The sequence below is a fragment of the Opisthocomus hoazin genome, chromosome 35 (genome assembly GCF_030867145.1).
Source record: "Opisthocomus hoazin isolate bOpiHoa1 chromosome 35, bOpiHoa1.hap1, whole genome shotgun sequence".
Taxonomy (NCBI): domain Eukaryota; kingdom Metazoa; phylum Chordata; class Aves; order Opisthocomiformes; family Opisthocomidae; genus Opisthocomus; species Opisthocomus hoazin.
This window is the reverse complement of record NC_134448.1, coordinates 1,625,569-1,647,050: the sequence shown is the minus strand read 5'-3', so window position 1 is coordinate 1,647,050 and position 21,482 is coordinate 1,625,569.

The following is a 21,482-nucleotide window of genomic DNA, read 5'->3' as shown; positions in this document are numbered from 1 at the left end:
TGGAAAGCTGTTGCTCAGCCTCATCTGCCCATGGCACTGTTCGCACAGAGGCACAGAGAATGGGGCTGCTTGCTTATCTTGCCACTTGAAACTTCAAACGCATGCTGGGAATGGTGGTGTCCCTGCCAGGCTCCTATCACAGCCCTGCTCCGAAAGTGCGAACGTCTGCAGATAGTTGGCAGGCAGAAGGGGCTAGCCTGGAAAGCTGTTGCTCAGCCTCATCTGTCCATGGCAGTGCTCGCACAGAGGCACAGAGAATGGGGCTGCTTGCTTGTCTTGCCACTTTAAACTTCAAACGTAGCCTGGGAAAGTTGGTGTCCCAGCCAGGCTCCTTTCGCAACCCTGCTCCGAAAGTGCGAACGTCTGCAGATAGCTGGCAGCCAGAAGGGGCTAGCCTGGAAAGCTGTTGCTCAGCCTCATCTGCCCATGGCACTGTTCGCATAGAGGCACAGAGAATGGGGCTGCTTGCTTGTCTTGCCACCTCAAACTTCAAACGCAGCCTGGAAAAGTTGGAGTCCCAGCCAGGCTCCTTTCGCAGCCCTGCTCTTGAAATGCGAACGTCTGCAGATAGCTGGCAGGCAGAAGGGGCTAGCCTGGAAAGCTGTTGCTCAGCCTCATCTGCCCATGGCAGTGCTCGCACAGAGGCACAGAGAATGGGGCTGCTTGCTTGTCTTGCCACCTCAAACTTCAAACGTATCCTGGGAAAGTTGGTGTCCCAGCCAGGCTCCTTTCGCAGCCCTGCTCCGAAAGTGCGAACGTCTGCAGATAGGTGGCAGCCAGAAGGGGCTAGCCTGGAAAGCTGTTGCTCAGCCTCATCTGCCCATGGCACTGTTCGCACAGAGGCACAGAGAATGGGGCTGCTTGCTTGTCTTGCCACTTGAAACTTCAAACGCATGCTGGGAATGGTGGTGTCCCTGCCAGGCTCCTATCACAGCCCTGCTCCGAAAGTGCGAACGTCTGCAGATAGCTGGCAGGCAGAAGGGGCTAGCCTGGAAAGCTGTTGCTCAGCCTCATCTGCCCATGGCACTGTTCGCACAGAGGCACAGAGAATGGGGCTGCTTGCTTGTCTTGCCACTTTAAACTTCAAACGTAGCCTGGGAAAGTTGGTGTCCCAGCCAGGCTCCTTTCGCAGCCCTGCTCCGAAAGTGTGAACGTCTGCAGATAGCTGGCAGCCAGAAGGGGCTAGCCTGGAGAGCTGTTGCTCAGCCTCATCTGCCCATGGCACTGTTCGCACAGAGGCACAGAGAATGGGGCTGCTTGCTTATCTTGCCACTTGAAACTTCAAACGCATGCTGGGAAAGTTGGTTTCCCAGCCAGGCTCCTTTCGCAGCCCTGCTCTTGAAATGCGAACGTCTGCAGATAGCTGGCAGGCAGAAGGGGCTAGCCTGGAAAGCTGTTGCTCAGCCTCATCTGCCCATGGCAGTGCTCGCACAGAGGCACAGAGAATGGGGCTGCTTGCTTGTCTTGCCACTTTAAACTTCAAACGTAGCCTGGGAAAGTTGGTGTCCCAGCCAGGCTCCTTTCGCAGCCCTGCTCCGAATGTGCGAACGTCTGCAGATAGCTGGCAGCCAGAAGGGGCTAGCCTGGAAATCTGTTGCTCAGCCTCATCTGCCCATGGCACTGTTCGCATAGAGGCACAGAGAATGGGGCTGCATGCTTGTCTTGCCACTTGAAACTTCAAACGCAGCCTGGAAAAGTTGGAGTCCCAGCCAGGCTCCTTTCGCAGCCCTGCTCTTGAAATGCGAACGTCTGCAGATAGCTGGCAGGCAGAAGGGGCTAGCCTGGAAAGCTGTTGCTCAGCCTCATCTGCCCATGGCAGTGCTCGCACAGAGGCACAGAGAATGGGGCTGCTTGCTTGTCTTGCCACCTCAAACTTCAAACGTATCCTGGGAAAGTTGGTGTCCCAGCCAGGCTCCTTTCGCAGCCCTGCTCCGAAAGTGCGAACGTCTGCAGATAGGTGGCAGCCAGAAGGGGCTAGCCTGGAAAGCTGTTGCTCAGCCTCATCTGCCCATGGCACTGTTCGCACAGAGGCACAGAGAATGGGGCTGCTTGCTTATCTTGCCACTTGAAACTTCAAACGCATGCTGGGAATGGTGGTGTCCCTGCCAGGCTCCTATCACAGCCCTGCTCCGAAAGTGCGAACGTCTGCAGATAGGTGGCAGGCAGAAGGGGCTAGCCTGGAAAGCTGTTGCTCAGCCTCATCTGTCCATGGCAGTGCTCGCACAGAGGCACAGAGAATGGGGCTCCTTGCTTGACTTGCCACCTCTAACTACAATCGTAGCCCGGGAAAGTTGGTTTCCCAGCCAGGCTCCTTTCGCAGCCCTGCTCCGAAAGTGCGAACGTCTGCAGATAGCTGGCAGGCAGAAGGGGCTAGCCTGGAAAGCTGTTGCTCAGCCTCATCTGCCCATGGCACTGTTCGCATAGAGGCACAGAGAATGGGGCTGCTTGCTTGTCTTGCCACCTCAAACTTCAAACGCAGCCTGGAAAAGTTGGAGTCCCAGCCAGGCTCCTTTCGCAGCCCTGCTCTTGAAATGCGAACGTCTGCAGATAGCTGGCAGGCAGAAGGGGCTAGCCTGGAAAGCTGTTGCTCAGCCTCATCTGCCCATGGCAGTGCTCGCACAGAGGCACAGAGAATGGGGCTGCTTGCTTGTCTTGCCACCTCAAACTTCAAACGTATCTTGGGAAAGTTGGTGTCCCAGCCAGGCTCCTTTCGCAGCCCTGCTCCGAAAGTGCGAACGTCTGCAGATAGGTGGCAGCCAGAAGGGGCTAGCCTGGAAAGCTGTTGCTCAGCCTCATCTGCCCATGGCACTGTTCGCACAGAGGCACAGAGAATGGGGCTGCTTGCTTATCTTGCCACTTGAAACTTCAAACGCATGCTGGGAATGGTGGTGTCCCTGCCAGGCTCCTATCACAGCCCTGCTCCGAAAGTGCGAACGTCTGCAGATAGGTGGCAGGCAGAAGGGGCTAGCCTGGAAAGCTGTTGCTCAGCCTCATCTGCCCATGGCACTGTTCGCACAGAGGCACAGAGAATGGGGCTGCTTGCTTGTCTTGCCACTTGAAACTTCAAACGTAGCCTGGGAAAGTTGGTTTCCCAGCCAGGCTCCTTTCGCAGCCCTGCTCTTGAAATGCGAACGTCTGCAGATAGCTGGCAGCCAGAAGGGGCTAGCCTGGAAAGCTGTTGCTCAGCCTCATCTGCCCATGGCACTGTTCGCATAGAGGCACAGAGAATGGGGCTGCTTGCTTGTCTTGCCACCTCAAACTTCAAACGCAGCCTGGAAAAGTTGGAGTCCCAGCCAGGCTCCTTTCGCAGCCCTGCTCTTGAAATGCGAACGTCTGCAGATAGCTGGCAGCCAGAAGGGGCTAGCCTGGAAAGCTGTTGCTCAGCCTCATCTGCCCATGGCACTGTTCGCATAGAGGCACAGAGAATGGGGCTGCTTGCTTGTCTTGCCACCTCAAACTTCAAACGCAGCCTGGGAAAGTTGGTTTCCCAGCCAGGCTCCTTTCGCAGCCCTGCTCCGAAAGTGCGAACGTCTGCAGATAGGTGGCAGCCAGAAGGGGCTAGCCTGGAAAGCTGTTGCTCAGCCTCATCTGCCCATGGCAGTGCTCGCACAGAGGCACAGAGAATGGGGCTCCTTGCTTGTCTTGCCACCTCAAACTACAAACGTATCCTGGGAAAGTTGGTGTCCCAGCCAGGCTCCTTTCGCAGCCCTGCTCCGAAAGTGCGAACGTCTGCAGATAGCTGGCAGCCAGAAGGGGCTAGCCTGGAAAGCTGTTGCTCAGCCTCATCTGCCCATGGCACTGTTCGCACAGAGGCACAGAGAATGGGCCTGCTTTCTTATCTTGCCACTTGAAACTTCAAACGCATGCTGGGAATGGTGGTGTCCCTGCCAGGCTCCTATCACAGCCCTGCTCCGAAAGTGCGAACGTCTGCAGATAGCTGGCAGCCAGAAGGGGCTAGCCTGGAAAGCTGTTGCTCAGCCTCATCTGCCCATGGCACTGTTCGCACAGAGGCACAGAGAATGGGGCTGCTTGCTTATCTTGCCACTTGAAACTTCAAACGCATGCTGGGAAAGTTGGTTTCCCAGCCAGGCTCCTTTCGCAGCCCTGCTCTTGAAATGCGAACGTCTGCAGATAGCTGGCAGCCAGAAGGGGCTAGCCTGGAAAGCTGTTGCTCAGCCTCATCTGCCCATGGCAGTGCTCGCACAGAGGCACAGAGAATGGGGCTCCTTGCTTGTCTTACCACCTCAAGCTTCAAACGTAGCCTGGGAAAGTTGGTGTCCCAGCCAGGCTCCTTTCGCAGCCCTGCTCCGAAAGTGCGAACGTCTGCAGATAGTTGGCAGGCAGAAGGGGCTAGCCTGGAAAGCTGTTGCTCAGCCTCATCTGCCCATGGCAGTGCTCGCACAGAGGCACAGAGAATGGGGCTGCTTGCTTGTCTTGCCACTTTAAACTTCAAACGTAGCCTGGGAAAGTTGGTGTCCCAGCCAGGCTCCTTTCGCAGCCCTGCTCCGAAAGTGCGAACGTCTGCAGATAGCTGGCAGCCAGAAGGGGCTAGCCTGGAAAGCTGTTGCTCAGCCTCATCTGCCCATGGCACTGTTCGCATAGAGGCACAGAGAATGGGGCTGCTTGCTTGTCTTGCCACCTCAAACTTCAAACGCAGCCTGGAAAAGTTGGAGTCCCAGCCAGGCTCCTTTCGCAGCCCTGCTCCGAAAGTGCGAACGTCTGCAGATAGCTGGCAGCCAGAAGGGGCTAGCCTGGAAAGCTGTTGCTCAGCCTCATCTGCCCATGGCAGTGCTCGCACAGAGGCACAGAGAATGGGGCTGCTTGCTTGTCTTGCCACCTCAAACTTCAAACGTATCCTGGGAAAGTTGGTGTCCCAGCCAGGCTCCTTTCGCAGCCCTGCTCCGAAAGTGCGAACGTCTGCAGATAGCTGGCAGCCAGAAGGGGCTAGGCTGGAAAGCTGTTGCTCAGCCTCATCTGCCCATGGCACTGTTCGCACAGAGGCACAGAGAATGGGGCTGCTTGCTTGTCTTGCCACTTTAAACTTCAAACGTAGCCTGGGAAAGTTGGTGTCCCAGCCAGGCTCCTTTCGCAGCCCTGCTCCGAAAGTGCGAACGTCTGCAGATAGCTGGCAGCCAGAAGGGGCTAGCCTGGAGAGCTGTTGCTCAGCCTCATCTGCCCATGGCACTGTTCGCATAGAGGCACAGAGAATGGGGCTGCTTGCTTGTCTTGCCACCTCAAACTTCAAACGCAGCCTGGAAAAGTTGGAGTCCCAGCCAGGCTCCTTTCGCAGCCCTGCTCTTGAAATGCGAACGTCTGCAGATAGCTGGCAGCCAGAAGGGGCTAGCCTGGAAAGCTGTTGCTCAGCCTCATCTGCCCATGGCACTGTTCGCATAGAGGCACAGAGAATGGGGCTGCTTGCTTGTCTTGCCACCTCAAACTTCAAACGCAGCCTGGGAAAGTTGGTTTCCCAGCCAGGCTCCTTTCGCAGCCCTGCTCCGAAAGTGCGAACGTCTGCAGATAGCTGGCAGGCAGAAGGGGCTAGCCTGGAAAGCTGTTGCTCAGCCTCATCTGCCCATGGCAGTGCTCGCACAGAGGCACAGAGAATGGGGCTGCTTGCTTGTCTTGCCACCTCAAACTTCAAACGTATCCTGGGAAAGTTGGTGTCCCAGCCAGGCTCCTTTCGCAGCCCTGCTCCGAAAGTGCGAACGTCTGCAGATAGGTGGCAGCCAGAAGGGGCTAGCCTGGAAAGCTGTTGCTCAGCCTCATCTGCCCATGGCACTGTTCGCACAGAGGCACAGAGAATGGGGCTGCTTGCTTATCTTGCCACTTGAAACTTCAAACGCATGCTGGGAATGGTGGTGTCCCTGCCAGGCTCCTATCACAGCCCTGCTCCGAAAGTGCAAACGTCTGCAGATAGCTGGCAGCCAGAAGGGGCTAGCCTGGAAAGCTCTTGCTCAGCCTCATCTGCCCATGGCACTGTTCGCATAGAGGCACAGAGAATGGGGCTGCTTGCTTATCTTGCCACCTCAAACTACAAACGTAGCCTGGGAAAGTTGGTGTCCCAGCCAGGCTCCTTTCGCAGCCCTGCTCCGAAAGTGCGAACGTCTGCAGATAGCTGGCAGGCAGAAGGGGCTAGCCTGGAAAGCTGTTGCTCAGCCTCATCTGCCCATGGCAGTGCTCGCACAGAGGCACAGAGAATGGGGCTGCTTGCTTGTCTTGCCACCTCAAACTTCAAACGTAGCCTGGGAAAGTTGGTGTCCCAGCCAGGCTCCTTTCGCAGCCCTGCTCCGAAAGTGCGAACGTCTGCAGATAGCTGGCAGCCAGAAGGGGCTAGCCTGGAAAGCTGTTGCTCAGCCTCATCTGCCCATGGCACTGTTCGCACAGAGGCACAGAGAATGGGGCTGCTTGCTTATCTTGCCACTTGAAACTTCAAACGCATGCTGGGAAAGTTGGTTTCCCAGCCAGGCTCCTTTCGCAGCCCTGCTCTTGAAATGCGAACGTCTGCAGATAGCTGGCAGCCAGAAGGGGCTAGCCTGGAAAGCTGTTGCTCAGCCTCATCTGCCCATGGCAGTGCTCGCACAGAGGCACAGAGAATGGGGCTCCTTGCTTGTCTTACCACGTCAAGCTTCAAACGTAGCCTGGGAAAGTTGGTGTCCCAGCCAGGCTCCTTTCGCAGCCCTGCTCCGAAAGTGCGAACGTCTGCAGATAGCTGGCAGCCAGAAGGGGCTAGCCTGGAAAGCTGTTGCTCAGCCTCATCTGCCCATGGCACTGTTCGCATAGAGGCACAGAGAATGGGGCTGCTTTCTTATCTTGCCACTTGAAACTTCAAACGCATGCTGGGAATGGTGGTGTCCCTGCCAGGCTCCTATCACAGCCCTGCTCCAAAAGTGCGAACGTCTGCAGATAGCTGGCAGCCAGAAGGGGCTAGCCTGGAAAGCTGTTGCTCAGCCTCATCTGCCCATGGCACTGTTCGCATAGAGGCACAGAGAATGGGGCTGCTTGCTTGTCTTGCCACCTCAAACTTCAAACGCAGCCTGGGAAAGTTGGTTTCCCAGCCAGGCTCCTTTCGCAGCCCTGCTCCGAAAGTGCGAACGTCTGCAGATAGCTGGCAGGCAGAAGGGGCTAGCCTGGAAAGCTGTTGCTCAGCCTCATCTGCCCATGGAAGTGCTCGCACAGAGGCACAGAGAATGGGGCTCCTTGCTTGTCTTGCCACCTCAAACTACAAACGTATCCTGGGAAAGTTGGTGTCCCAGCCAGGCTCCTTTCGCAGCCCTGCTCCGAAAGTGCGAACGTCTGCAGATAGGTGGCAGCCAGAAGGGGCTAGCCTGGAAAGCTGTTGCTCAGCCTCATCTGCCCATGGCACTGTTCGCACAGAGGCACAGAGAATGGGGCTGCTTTCTTATCTTGCCACTTGAAACTTCAAACGCATGCTGGGAATGGTGGTGTCCCTGCCAGGCTCCTATCACAGCCCTGCTCCGAAAGTGCGAACGTCTGCAGATAGCTGGCAGCCAGAAGGGGCTAGCCTGGAAAGCTGTTGCTCAGCCTCATCTGCCCATGGCACTGTTCGCACAGAGGCACAGAGAATGGGGCTGCTTGCTTATCTTGCCACTTGAAACTTCAAACGCATGCTGGGAAAGTTGGTTTCCCAGCCAGGCTCCTTTCGCAGCCCTGCTCTTGAAATGCGAACGTCTGCAGATAGCTGGCAGCCAGAAGGGGCTAGCCTGGAAAGCTGTTGCTCAGCCTCATCTGCCCATGGCAGTGCTCGCACAGAGGCACAGAGAATGGGGCTCCTTGCTTGTCTTACCAGCTCAAGCTTCAAACGTAGCCTGGGAAAGTTGGTGTCCCAGCCAGGCTCCTTTCGCAGCCCTGCTCCGAAAGTGCGAACGTCTGCAGATAGCTGGCAGCCAGAAGGGGCTAGCCTGGAAAGCTGTTGCTCAGCCTCATCTGCCCATGGCACTGTTCGCATAGAGGCACAGAGAATGGGGCTGCTTTCTTATCTTGCCACTTGAAACTTCAAACGCATGCTGGGAATGGTGGTGTCCCTGCAGGCTCCTATCACAGCCCTGCTCCAAAAGTGCGAACGTCTGCAGATAGCTGGCAGCCAGAAGGGGCTAGCCTGGAAAGCTGTTGCTCAGCCTCATCTGCCCATGGCAGTGCTCGCACAGAGGCACAGAGAATGGGGCTGCTTGCTTGTCTTGCCACTTGAAACTTCAAACGTAGCCTGGGAAAGTTGGTGTCCCAGCCAGGCTCCTTTCGCAGCCCTGCTCCGAAAGTGCGAACGTCTGCAGATAGCTGGCAGGCAGAAGGGGCTAGCCTGGAAAGCTGTTGCTCAGCCTCATCTGCCCATGGCACTGTTCGCATAGAGGCACAGAGAATGGGGCTCCTTGCTTATCTTGCCACTTGAAACTTCAAACCGCATGCTGGGAAAGTTGGTGTCCCAGCCAGGCTCCTTTCGCAGCCCTGCTCTTGAAATGCGAACGTCTGCAGATAGCTGGCAGCCAGAAGGGGCTAGCCTGGAAAGCTGTTGCTCAGCCTCATCTGCCCATGGCAGTGCTCGCACAGAGGCACAGAGAATGGGGCTGCTTGCTTGTCTTGCCACCTCAAACTTCAAACGTAGCCTGGGAAAGTTGGTGTCCCAGCCAGGCTCCTTTCGCAGCCCTGCTCCGAAAGTGCGAACGTCTGCAGATAGCTGGCAGGCAGAAGGGGCTAGCCTGGAAAGCTGTTGCTCAGCCTCATCTGCCCATGGCACTGTTCGCATAGAGGCACAGAGAATGGGGCTGCTTTCTTATCTTGCCACTTGAAACTTCAAACGCATGCTGGGAATGGTGGTGTCCCTGCCAGGCTCCTATCACAGCCCTGCTCCGAAAGTGCGAACGTCTGCAGATAGCTGGCAGCCAGAAGGGGCTAGCCTGGAAAGCTGTTGCTCAGCCTCATCTGCCCATGGCACTGTTCGCATAGAGGCACAGAGAATGGGGCTCCTTGCTTATCTTGCCACTTGAAACTTCAAACCGCATGCTGGGAAAGTTGGTGTCCCAGCCAGGCTCCTTTCGCAGCCCTGCTCCGAAAGTGCGAACGTCTGCAGATAGCTGGCAGGCAGAAGGGGCTAGCCTGGAAAGCTGTTGCTCAGCCTCATCTGTCCATGGCAGTGCTCGCACAGAGGCACAGAGAATGGGGCTCCTTGCTTGACTTGCCACCTCAAACTACAATCGTAGCCCGGGAAAGTTGGTTTCCCAGCCAGGCTCCTTTCGCAGCCCTGCTCCGAAAGTGCGAACGTCTGCAGATAGGTGGCAGCCAGAAGGGGCTAGCCTGGAAAGCTGTTGCTCAGCCTCATCTGCCCATGGCACTGTTCGCACAGAGGCACAGAGAATGGGGCTGCTTGCTTATCTTGCCACTTAAAACTTCAAACGCATGCTGGGAATGGTGGTGTCCCTGCCAGGCTCCTTTCGCAGCCCTGCTCTTGAAATGCGAACGTCTGCAGATAGCTGGCAGCCAGAAGGGGCTAGCCTGGAAAGCTGTTGCTCAGCCTCATCTGCCCATGGCAGTGCTCGCACAGAGGCACAGAGAATGGGGCTCCTTGCTTGTCTTACCACCTCAAGCTTCAAACGTAGCCTGGGAAAGTTGGTGTCCCAGCCAGGCTCCTTTCGCAGCCCTGCTCCGAAAGTGCGAACGTCTGCAGATAGCTGGCAGCCAGAAGGGGCTAGCCTGGAAAGCTCTTGCTCAGCCTCATCTGCCCATGGCACTGTTCGCATAGAGGCACAGAGAATGGGGCTGCTTTCTTATCTTGCCACTTGAAACTTCAAACGCATGCTGGGAATGGTGGTGTCCCTGCCAGGCTCCTATCACAGCCCTGCTCCGAAAGTGCGAACGTCTGCAGATAGCTGGCAGCCAGAAGGGGCTAGCCTGGAAAGCTGTTGCTCAGCCTCATCTGCCCATGGCACTGTTCGCACAGAGGCACAGAGAATGGGGCTGCTTGCTTATCTTGCCACTTGAAACTTCAAACGCATGCTGGGAAAGTTGGTTTCCCAGCCAGGCTCCTTTCGCAGCCCTGCTCTTGAAATGCGAACGTCTGCAGATAGCTGGCAGCCAGAAGGGGCTAGCCTGGAAAGCTGTTGCTCAGCCTCATCTGCCCATGGCAGTGCTCGCACAGAGGCACAGAGAATGGGGCTCCTTGCTTGTCTTACCACCTCAAGCTTCAAACGTAGCCTGGGAAAGTTGGTGTCCCAGCCAGGCTCCTTTCGCAGCCCTGCTCCGAAAGTGCGAACGTCTGCAGATAGCTGGCAGCCAGAAGGGGCTAGCCTGGAAAGCTGTTGCTCAGCCTCATCTGCCCATGGCACTGTTCGCATAGAGGCACAGAGAATGGGGCTGCTTTCTTATCTTGCCACTTGAAACTTCAAACGCATGCTGGGAATGGTGGTGTCCCTGCCAGGCTCCTATCACAGCCCTGCTCCAAAAGTGCGAACGTCTGCAGATAGCTGGCAGCCAGAAGGGGCTAGCCTGGAAAGCTGTTGCTCAGCCTCATCTGCCCATGGCACTGTTCGCATAGAGGCACAGAGAATGGGGCTCCTTGCTTATCTTGCCACTTGAAACTTCAAACCGCATGCTGGGAAAGTTGGTGTCCCAGCCAGGCTCCTTTCGCAGCCCTGCTCTTGAAATGCGAACGTCTGCAGATAGCTGGCAGCCAGAAGGGGCTAGCCTGGAAAGCTGTTGCTCAGCCTCATCTGCCCATGGCAGTGCTCGCACAGAGGCACAGAGAATGGGGCTGCTTGCTTGTCTTGCCACTTGAAACTTCAAACGTAGCCTGGGAAAGTTGGTGTCCCAGCCAGGCTCCTTTCGCAGCCCTGCTCCGAAAGTGCGAACGTCTGCAGATAGCTGGCAGGCAGAAGGGGCTAGCCTGGAAAGCTGTTGCTCAGCCTCATCTGCCCATGGCACTGTTCGCATAGAGGCACAGAGAATGGGGCTGCTTTCTTATCTTGCCACTTGAAACTTCAAACGCATGCTGGGAATGGTGGTGTCCCTGCCAGGCTCCTATCACAGCCCTGCTCCGAAAGTGCGAACGTCTGCAGATAGCTGGCAGCCAGAAGGTGCTAGCCTGGAAAGCTGTTGCTCAGCCTCATCTGCCCATGGCACTGTTCGCATAGAGGCACAGAGAATGGGGCTCCTTGCTTATCTTGCCACTTGAAACTTCAAACCGCATGCTGGGAAAGTTGGTGTCCCAGCCAGGCTCCTTTCGCAGCCCTGCTCCGAAAGTGCGAACGTCTGCAGATAGCTGGCAGGCAGAAGGGGCTAGCCTGGAAAGCTGTTGCTCAGCCTCATCTGTCCATGGCAGTGCTCGCACAGAGGCACAGAGAATGGGGCTCCTTGCTTGACTTGCCACCTCTAACTACAATCGTAGCCCGGGAAAGTTGGTTTCCCAGCCAGGCTCCTTTCGCAGCCCTGCTCCGAAAGTGCGAACGTCTGCAGATAGCTGGCAGCCAGAAGGGGCTAGCCTGGAAAGCTGTTGCTCAGCCTCATCTGCCCATGGCACTGTTCGCATAGAGGCACAGAGAATGGGGCTGCTTTCTTATCTTGCCACTTGAAACTTCAAACGCATGCTGGGAGTGGTGGTGTCCCTGCCAGGCTCCTATCACAGCCCTGCTCCGAAAGTGCGAACGTCTGCAGATAGCTGGCAGCCAGAAGGGGCTAGCCTGGAAAGCTGTTGCTCAGCCTCATCTGCCCATGGCACTGTTCGCACAGAGGCACAGAGAATGGGGCTGCTTGCTTATCTTGCCACTTGAAACTTCAAACGCATGCTGGGAAAGTTGGTTTCCCAGCCAGGCTCCTTTCGCAGCCCTGCTCTTGAAATGCGAACGTCTGCAGATAGCTGGCAGCCAGAAGGGGCTAGCCTGGAAAGCTGTTGCTCAGCCTCATCTGCCCATGGCAGTGCTCGCACAGAGGCACAGAGAATGGGGCTCCTTGCTTGTCTTACCACCTCAAGCTTCAAACGTAGCCTGGGAAAGTTGGTGTCCCAGCCAGGCTCCTTTCGCAGCCCTGCTCCGAAAGTACGAACGTCTGCAGATAGCTGGCAGCCAGAAGGGGCTAGCCTGGAAATCTGTTGCTCAGCCTCATCTGCCCATGGCACTGTTCGCATAGAGGCACAGAGAATGCGGCTGCTTTCTTATCTTGCCACCTCAAACTTCAAACGCAGCCTGGGAAAGTTGGTTTCCCTGCCAGGCTCCTATCACAGCCCTGCTCCGAAAGTGCGAACGTCTGCAGATAGCTGGCAGCCAGAAGGGGCTAGCCTGGAAAGCTGTTGCTCAGCCTCATACCCATGGCAGTGCTCGCACAGAGGCACAGAGAATGGGGCTCCTTGCTTGTCTTACCACCTCAAACTTCAAACGTAGCCTGGGAAAGTTGGTGTCCCAGCCAGGCTCCTTTCGCAGCCCTGCTCCGAAAGTGAGAACGTCTGCAGATAGCTGGCAGCCAGAAGGGGCTAGCCTGGAAAGCTCTTGCTCAGCCTCATCTGCCCATGGCACTGTTCGCATAGAGGCACAGAGAATGGGGCTGCTTGCTTGTCTTGCCACCTCAAACTACAAACGTAGCCTGGGAAATTTGGTGTCCCAGCCAGGCTCCTTTCGCAGCCCTGCTCCGAAAGTGCGAACGTCTGCAGATAGCTGGCAGCCAGAAGGGGCTAGCCTGGAAAGCTGTTGCTCAGACTCATCTGCCCATGGCAGTGCTCGCACAGAGGCACAGAGAATGGGGCTGCTTGCTTGTCTTGCCACCTCAAACTTCAAACGTAGCCTGGGAAAGTTGGTGTCCCAGCCAGGCTCCTTTCGCAGCCCTGCTCCGAAAGTGCGAACGTCTGCAGATAGCTGGCAGCCAGAAGGGGCTAGCCTGGAAAGCTGTTGCTCAGCCTCATCTGCCCATGGCACTGTTCGCATAGAGGCACAGAGAATGGGGCTGCTTTCTTATCTTGCCACTTGAAACTTCAAACGCATGCTGGGAATGGTGGTGTCCCTGCCAGGCTCCTATCACAGCCCTGCTCCGAAAGTGCGAACGTCTGCAGATAGCTGGCAGCCAGAAGGGGCTAGCCTGGAAAGCTGTTGCTCAGCCTCATCTGCCCATGGCACTGTTCGCATAGAGGCACAGAGAATGGGGCTCCTTGCTTATCTTGCCACTTGAAACTTCAAACCGCATGCTGGGAAAGTTGGTGTCCCAGCCAGGCTCCTTTCGCAGCCCTGCTCCGAAAGTGCGAACGTCTGCAGATAGCTGGCAGGCAGAAGGGGCTAGCCTGGAAAGCTGTTGCTCAGCCTCATCTGTCCATGGCAGTGCTCGCACAGAGGCACAGAGAATGGGGCTCCTTGCTTGACTTGCCTCCTTAAACTACAATCGTAGCCCGGGAAAGTTGGTTTCCCAGCCAGGCTCCTTTCGCAGCCCTGCTCCGAAAGTGCGAACGTCTGCAGATAGCTGGCAGCCAGAAGGGGCTAGCCTGGAAAGCTGTTGCTCAGCCTCATCTGCCCATGGCACTGTTCGCACAGAGGCACAGAGAATGGGGCTGCTTGCTTATCTTGCCACTTAAAACTTCAAACGCATGCTGGGAATGGTGGTGTCCCTGCCAGGCTCCTATCACAGCCCTGCTCCGAAAGTGCGAACGTCTGCAGATAGCTGGCAGCCAGAAGGGGCTAGCCTGGAAAGCTGTCGCTCAGCCTCATCTGCCCATGGCAGTGCTCGCACAGAGGCACAGAGAATGGGGCTCCTTGCTTGTCTTACCACCTCAAGCTTCAAACGTAGCCTGGGAAAGTTGGTGTCCCAGCCAGGCTCCTTTCGCAGCCCTGCTCCGAAAGTGCGAAAGTCTGCAGATAGCTGGCAGCCAGAAGGGGCTAGCCTGGAAAGCTGTTGCTCAGCCTCATCTGCCCATGGCACTGTTCGCATAGAGGCACAGAGAATGGGGCTGCTTTCTTATCTTGCCACTTGAAACTTCAAACGCATGCTGGGAATGGTGGTGTCCCTGCCAGGCTCCTATCACAGCCCTGCTCCGAAAGTGCGAACGTCTGCAGATAGCTGGCAGGCAGAAGGGGCTAGCCTGGAAAGCTGTTGCTCAGCCTCATCTGCCCATGGCACTGTTCGCACAGAGGCACAGAGAATGGGGCTGCTTGCTTATCTTGCCACTTGAAACTTCAAACGCATGCTGGGAAAGTTGGTTTCCCAGCCAGGCTCCTTTCACAGCCCTGCTCTTGAAATGCGAACCTCTGCAGATAGCTGGCAGCCAGAAGGGGCTAGCCTGGAAAGCTGTTGCTCAGCCTCATCTGCCCATGGCAGTGCTCGCACAGAGGCACAGAGAATGGGGCTCCTTGCTTGTCTTACCACGTCAAGCTTCAAACGTAGCCTGGGAAAGTTGGTGTCCCAGCCAGGCTCCTTTCGCAGCCCTGCTCCGAAAGTGCGAACGTCTGCAGATAGCTGGCAGCCAGAAGGGGCTAGCCTGGAAAGCTGTTGCTCAGCCTCATCTGCCCATGGCACTGTTCGCATAGAGGCACAGAGAATGGGGCTGCTTTCTTATCTTGCCACTTGAAACTTCAAACGCATGCTGGGAATGGTGGTGTCCCTGCCAGGCTCCTATCACAGCCCTGCTCCAAAAGTGCGAACGTCTGCAGATAGCTGGCAGCCAGAAGGGGCTAGCCTGGAAAGCTGTTGCTCAGCCTCATCTGCCCATGGCACTGTTCGCATAGAGGCACAGAGAATGGGGCTCCTTGCTTATCTTGCCACTTGAAACTTCAAACCGCATGCTGGGAAAGTTGGTGTCCCAGCCAGGCTCCTTTCGCAGCCCTGCTCTTGAAATGCGAACGTCTGCAGATAGCTGGCAGCCAGAAGGGGCTAGCCTGGAAAGCTGTTGCTCAGCCTCATCTGCCCATGGCAGTGCTCGCACAGAGGCACAGAGAATGGGGCTGCTTGCTTGTCTTGCCACTTGAAACTTCAAACGTAGCCTGGGAAAGTTGGTGTCCCAGCCAGGCTCCTTTCGCAGCCCTGCTCCGAAAGTGCGAACGTCTGCAGATAGCTGGCAGGCAGAAGGGGCTAGCCTGGAAAGCTGTTGCTCAGCCTCATCTGCCCATGGCACTGTTCGCATAGAGGCACAGAGAATGGGGCTGCTTTCTTATCTTGCCACTTGAAACTTCAAACGCATGCTGGGAATGGTGGTGTCCCTGCCAGGCTCCTATCACAGCCCTGCTCCGAAAGTGCGAACGTCTGCAGGTAGCTGGCAGCCAGAAGGGGCTAGCCTGGAAAGCTGTTGCTCAGCCTCATCTGCCCATGGCACTGTTCGCATAGAGGCACAGAGAATGGGGCTCCTTGCTTATCTTGCCACTTGAAACTTCAAACCGCATGCTGGGAAAGTTGGTGTCCCAGCCAGGCTCCTTTCGCAGCCCTGCTCCGAAAGTGCGAACGTCTGCAGATAGCTGGCAGGCAGAAGGGGCTAGCCTGGAAAGCTGTTGCTCAGCCTCATCTGTCCATGGCAGTGCTCGCACAGAGGCACAGAGAATGGGGCTCCTTGCTTGACTTGCCACCTCTAACTACAATCGTAGCCCGGGAAAGTTGGTTTCCCAGCCAGGCTCCTTTCGCAGCCCTGCTCCGAAAGTGCGAACGTCTGCAGATAGCTGGCAGCCAGAAGGGGCTAGCCTGGAAAGCTGTTGCTCAGCCTCATCTGCCCATGGCACTGTTCGCACAGAGGCACAGAGAATGGGGCTGCTTGCTTATCTTGCCACTTAAAACTTCAAACACATGCTGGGAATGGTGGTGTCCCTGCCAGGCTCCTTTCGCAGCCCTGCTCTTGAAATGCGAACGTCTGCAGATAGCTGGCAGCCAGAAGGGGCTAGCCTGGAAAGCTGTTGCTCAGCCTCATCTGCCCATGGCAGTGCTCGCACAGAGGCACAGAGAATGGGGCTCCTTGCTTGTCTTACCACCTCAAGCTTCAAACGTAGCCTGGGAAAGTTGGTGTCCCAGCCAGGCTCCTTTCGCAGCCCTGCTCCGAAAGTGCGAACGTCTGCAGATAGCTGGCAGCCAGAAGGGGCTAGCCTGGAAAGCTGTTGCTCAGCCTCATCTGCCCATGGCACTGTTCGCATAGAGGCACAGAGAATGGGGCTGCTTTCTTATCTTGCCACTTGAAACTTCAAACGCATGCTGGGAATGGTGGTGTCCCTGCCAGGCTCCTATCACAGCCCTGCTCCGAAAGTGCGAACGTCTGCAGATAGCTGGCAGCCAGAAGGGGCTAGCCTGGAAAGCTGTTGCTCAGCCTCATCTGCCCATGGCACTGTTCGCACAGAGGCACAGAGAATGGGGCTGCTTGCTTATCTTGCCACTTGAAACTTCAAACGCATGCTGGGAAAGTTGGTTTCCCAGCCAGGCTCCTTTCGCAGCCCTGCTCTTGAAATGCGAACGTCTGCAGATAGCTGGCAGCCAGAAGGGGCTAGCCTGGAAAGCTGTTGCTCAGCCTCATCTGCCCATGGCAGTGCTCGCACAGAGGCACAGAGAATGGGGCTCCTTGCTTGTCTTACCACCTCAAGCTTCAAACGTAGCCTGGGAAAGTTGGTTTCCCAGCCAGGCTCCTTTCGCAGCCCTGCTCCGAAAGTACGAACGTCTGCAGATAGCTGGCAGCCAGAAGGGGCTAGCCTGGAAATCTGTTGCTCAGCCTCATCTGCCCATGGCACTGTTCGCATAGAGGCACAGAGAATGCGGCTGCTTTCTTATCTTGCCACCTCAAACTTCAAACGCAGCCTGGGAAAGTTGGTTTCCCTGCCAGGCTCCTATCACAGCCCTGCTCCGAAAGTGCGAACGTCTGCAGATAGCTGGCAGCCAGAAGGGGCTAGCCTGGAAAGCTGTTGCTCAGCCTCATACCCATGGCAGTGCTCGCACAGAGGCACAGAGAATGGGGCTCCTTGCTTGTCTTACCACCTCAAACTTCAAACGTAGCCTGGGAAAGTTGGTGTCCCAGCCAGGCTCCTTTCGCAGCCCTGCTCCGAAAGTGCGAACGTCTGCAGATAGCTGGCAGCCAGAAGGGGCTAGCCTGGAAAGCTCTTGCTCAGCCTCATCTGCCCATGGCACTGTTCGCATAGAGGCACAGAGAATGGGGCTGCTTGCTTGTCTTGCCACCTCAAACTACAAACGTAGCCTGGAAATTTGGTGTCCCAGCCAGGCTCCTTTCGCAGCCCTGCTCCGAAAGTGCGAACGTCTGCAGATAGCTGGCAGCCAGAAGGGGCTAGCCTGGAAAGCTGTTGCTCAGCCTCATCTGCCCATGGCAGTGCTCGCTCAGAGGCACAGAGAATGGGGCTGCTTGCTTGTCTTGCCACCTCAAACTTCAAACGTAAACTGGGAAAGTTGGTGTCCCAGCCAGGCTCCTTTCGCAGACCTGCTCCGAAAGTGCGAACGTCTGCAGATAGCTGGCAGGCAGAAGGGGCTAGCCTGGAAAGCTGTTGCTCAGCCTCATCTGCCCATGGCACTGTTCGCACAGAGGCACAGAGAATGGGGCTGCTTGCTTATCTTGCCACTTGAAACTTCAAACGTAGCCTGGGAAAGTTGGTGTCCCTGCCAGGCTCCTATCACAGCCCTGCTCTGAAAGTGCGAACGTCTGCAGATAGCTGGCAGGCAGAAGGGGCTAGACTGGAAAGCTGTTGCTCAGCCTCATCTGTCCATGGCAGTGCTCGCACAGAGGCACAGAGAATGGGGCTCCTTGCTTGACTTGCCACCTCAAACTACAATCGTAGCCCGGGAAAGTTGGTTTCCCAGCCAGGCTCCTTTCGCAGCCCTGCTCCGAAAGTGCGAACGTCTGCAGATAGCTGGCAGCCAGAAGGGGCTAGCCTGGAAATCTGTTGCTCAGCCTCATCTGCCCATGGCACTGTTCGCACAGAGGCACAGAGAATGGGGCTGCTTGCTTATCTTGCCACTTGAAACTTCAAACGCATGCTGGGAATGGTGGTGTCCCTGCCAGGCTCCTTTCGCAGCCCTGCTCTTGAAATGCGAACGTCTGCAGATAGCTGGCAGCCAGAAGGGGCTAGCCTGGAAAGCTGTTGCTCAGCCTCATCTGCCCATGGCAGTGCTCGCACAGAGGCACAGAGAATGGGGCTCCTTGCTTGTCTTACCACCTCAAGCTTCAAACGTAGCCTGGGAAAGTTGGTGTCCCAGCCAGGCTCCTTTCGCAGCCCTGCTCCGAAAGTGCGAACGTCTGCAGATAGCTGGCAGCCAGAAGGGGCTAGCCTGGAAAGCTGTTGCTCAGCCTCATCTGCCCATGGCACTGTTCGCATAGAGGCACAGAGAATGGGGCTGCTTTCTTATCTTGCCACTTGAAACTTCAAACGCATGCTGGGAATGGTGGTGTCCCTGCCAGGCTCCTATCACAGCCCTGCTCCGAAAGTGCGAACGTCTGCAGATAGCTGGCAGGCAGAAGGGGCTAGCCTGGAAAGCTGTTGCTCAGCCTCATCTGCCCATGGCACTGTTCGCACAGAGGCACAGAGTATGGGGCTGCTTGCTTATCTTGCCACTTGAAACTTCAAACGCATGCTGGGAAAGTTGGTTTCCCAGCCAGGCTCCTTTCGCAGCCCTGCTCTTGGAATGCGAACGTCTGCAGATAGCTGGCAGCCAGAAGGGGCTAGCCTGGAAAGCTGTTGCTCAGCCTCATCTGCCCATGGCAGTGCTCGCACAGAGGCACAGAGAATGGGGCTGCTTGCTTGTCTTGCCACCTCAAACTTCAAACGTAGCCTGGGAAAGTTGGTGTCCCAGCCAGGCTCCTTTCGCAGCCCTGCTCCGAAAGTGCGAACGTCTGCAGATAGCTGGCAGCCAGAAGGGGCTAGCCTGGAAATCTGTTGCTCAGCCTCATCTGCCCATGGCACTGTTCGCACAGAGGCACAGAGAATGGGGCTGCTTGCTTATCTTGCCACTTAAAACTTCAAACGCATGCTGGGAATGGTGGTGTCCCTGCCAGGCTCCTTTCGCAGCCCTGCTCTTGAAATGCGAACGTCTGCAGATAGCTGGCAGCCAGAAGGGGCTAGCCTGGAAAGCTGTTGCTCAGCCTCATCTGCCCATGGCAGTGCTCGCACAGAGGCACAGAGAATGGGGCTCCTTGCTTGTCTTACCACCTCAAGCTTCAAACGTAGCCTGGGAAAGTTGGTGTCCCAGCGAGGCTCCTTTCGCAGCCCTGCTCCGAAAGTGCGAACGTCTGCAGATAGCTGGCAGCCAGAAGGGGCTAGCCTGGAAAGCTGTTGCTCAGCCTCATCTGCCCATGGCACTGTTCGCATAGAGGCACAGAGAATGGGGCTGCTTTCTTATCTTGCCACTTGAAACTTCAAACGCATGCTGGGAATGGTGGTGTCCCTGCCAGGCTCCTATCACAGCCCTGCTCCGAAAGTGCGAACGTCTGCAGATAGCTGGCAGGCAGAAGGGGCTAGCCTGGAAAGCTGTTGCTCAGCCTCATCTGCCCATGGCACTGTTCGCACAGAGGCACAGAGAATGAGGCTGCTTGCTTATCTTGCCACTTGAAACTTCAAACGCATGCTGGGAAAGTTGGTTTCCCAGCCAGGCTCCTTTCGCAGCCCTGCTCTTGAAATGCGAACGTCTGCAGATAGCTGGCAGCCAGAAGGGGCTAGCCTGGAAAGCTGTTGCTCAGCCTCATCTGCCCATGGCAGTGCTCGCACAGAGGCACAGAGAATGGGGCTCCTTGCTTGTCTTACCACCTCAAGCTTCAAACGTAGCCTGGGAAAGTTGGTGTCCCAGCCAGGCTCCTTTCGCAGCCCTGCTCCGAAAGTGCGAACGTCTGCAGATAGCTGGCAGCCAGAAGGGGCTAGCCTGGAAAGCTGTTGCTCAGCCTCATCTGCCCATGGCACTGTTCGCACAGAGGCACAGAGAATGGGGCTGCTTGCTTATCTTGCCACTTGAAACTTCAAACGCATGCTGGGAATGGTGGTGTCCCTGCCAGGCTCCTATCACAGCCCTGCTCCGAAAGTGCGAACGTCTGCAGATACCTGGCAGCCAGAAGGGGCTAGCCTGGAAAGCTGTTGCTCAGCCTCATCTGCCCATGGCAGTGCTCGCATAGAGGCACAGAGAATGGGGCTGCTTGCTTGTCTTGCCACTTTAAACTTCAAACGTAGCCTGGGAAAGTTGGTGTCCCAGCCAGGCTCCTTTCGCAGCCCTGCTCCGAAAGTGCGAACGTCTGCAGATAGCTGGCAGCCAGAAGGGGCTATCCTGGAAAGCTGTTGCTCAGCCTCATCTGCCCATGGCACTCTTCGCATAGAGGCACAGAGAATGGGGCTGCTTGCTTGTCTTGCCACCTCAAACTTCAAACGCAGCCTGGAAAAGTTGGAGTCCCAGCCAGGCTCCTTTCGCAGCCCTGCTCTTGAAATGCGAACGTCTGCAGATAGCTGGCAGCCAGAAGGGGCTAGCCTGGAAAGCTGTTGCTCAGCCTCATCTGCCCATGGCACTGTTCGCATAGAGGCACAGAGAATGGGGCTGCTTGCTTGTCTTGCCACCTCAAACTTCAAACGCAGCCTGGGAAAGTTGGTTTCCCAGCCAGGCTCCTTTCGCAGCCCTGCTCCGAAAGTGCGAACGTCTGCAGATAGCTGGCAGCCAGAAGGTGCTAGCTTGGAAGTCTGTTGCTCAGCCTCATACCCATGGCAGTGCTCGCACAGAGGCACAGAGAATGGGGCTCCTTGCTTGTCTTACCACCTCAAACTTCAAATGTAGCCTGGGAAAGTTGGTGTCCCAGCCAGGCTCCTTTCGCAGCCCTGCTCCGAAAGTGCGAACGTCTGCAGATAGCTGGCAGGCAGAAGGGGCTAGCCTGGAAAGCTGTTGCTCAGCCTCATCTGCCCATGGCACTGTTCGCACAGAGGCACAGAGAATGGGGCTCCTTGCTTATCTTGCCACTTGAAACTTCAAACGCATGCTGGGAATGGTGGTGTCCCTGCCAGGCTCCTATCACAGCCCTGCTCCGAAAGTGCGAACGTCTGCAGATAGCTGGCAGGCAGAAGGGGCTAGACTGGAAAGCTGTTGCTCAGCCTCATCTGTCCATGGCAGTGCTCGCACAGAGGCACAGAGAATGGGGCTCCTTGCTTGACTTGCCACCTCAAACTACAATCGTAGCCCGGGAAAGTTGGTTTCCCAGCCAGGCTCCTTTCGCAGCCCTGCTCCGAAAGTGCGAACGTCTGCAGATAGCTGGCAGCCAGAAGGGGCTAGCCTGGAAATCTGTTGCTCAGCCTCATCTGCCCATGGCACTGTTCGCACAGAGGCACAGAGAATGGGGCTGCTTGCTTATCTTGCCACTTGAAACTTCAAACGCATGCTGGGAATGGTGGTGTCCCAGCCAGGCTCCTTTCGCAGCCCTGCTCTTGAAATGCGAACGTCTGCAGATAGCTGGCAGGCAGAAGGGGCTAGCCTGGAAAGCTGTTGCTCAGCCTCATCTGCCCATGGCAGTGCTCGCACAGAGGCACAGAGAATGGGGCTCCTTGCTTGTCTTGCCACCTCAAACTACAAAC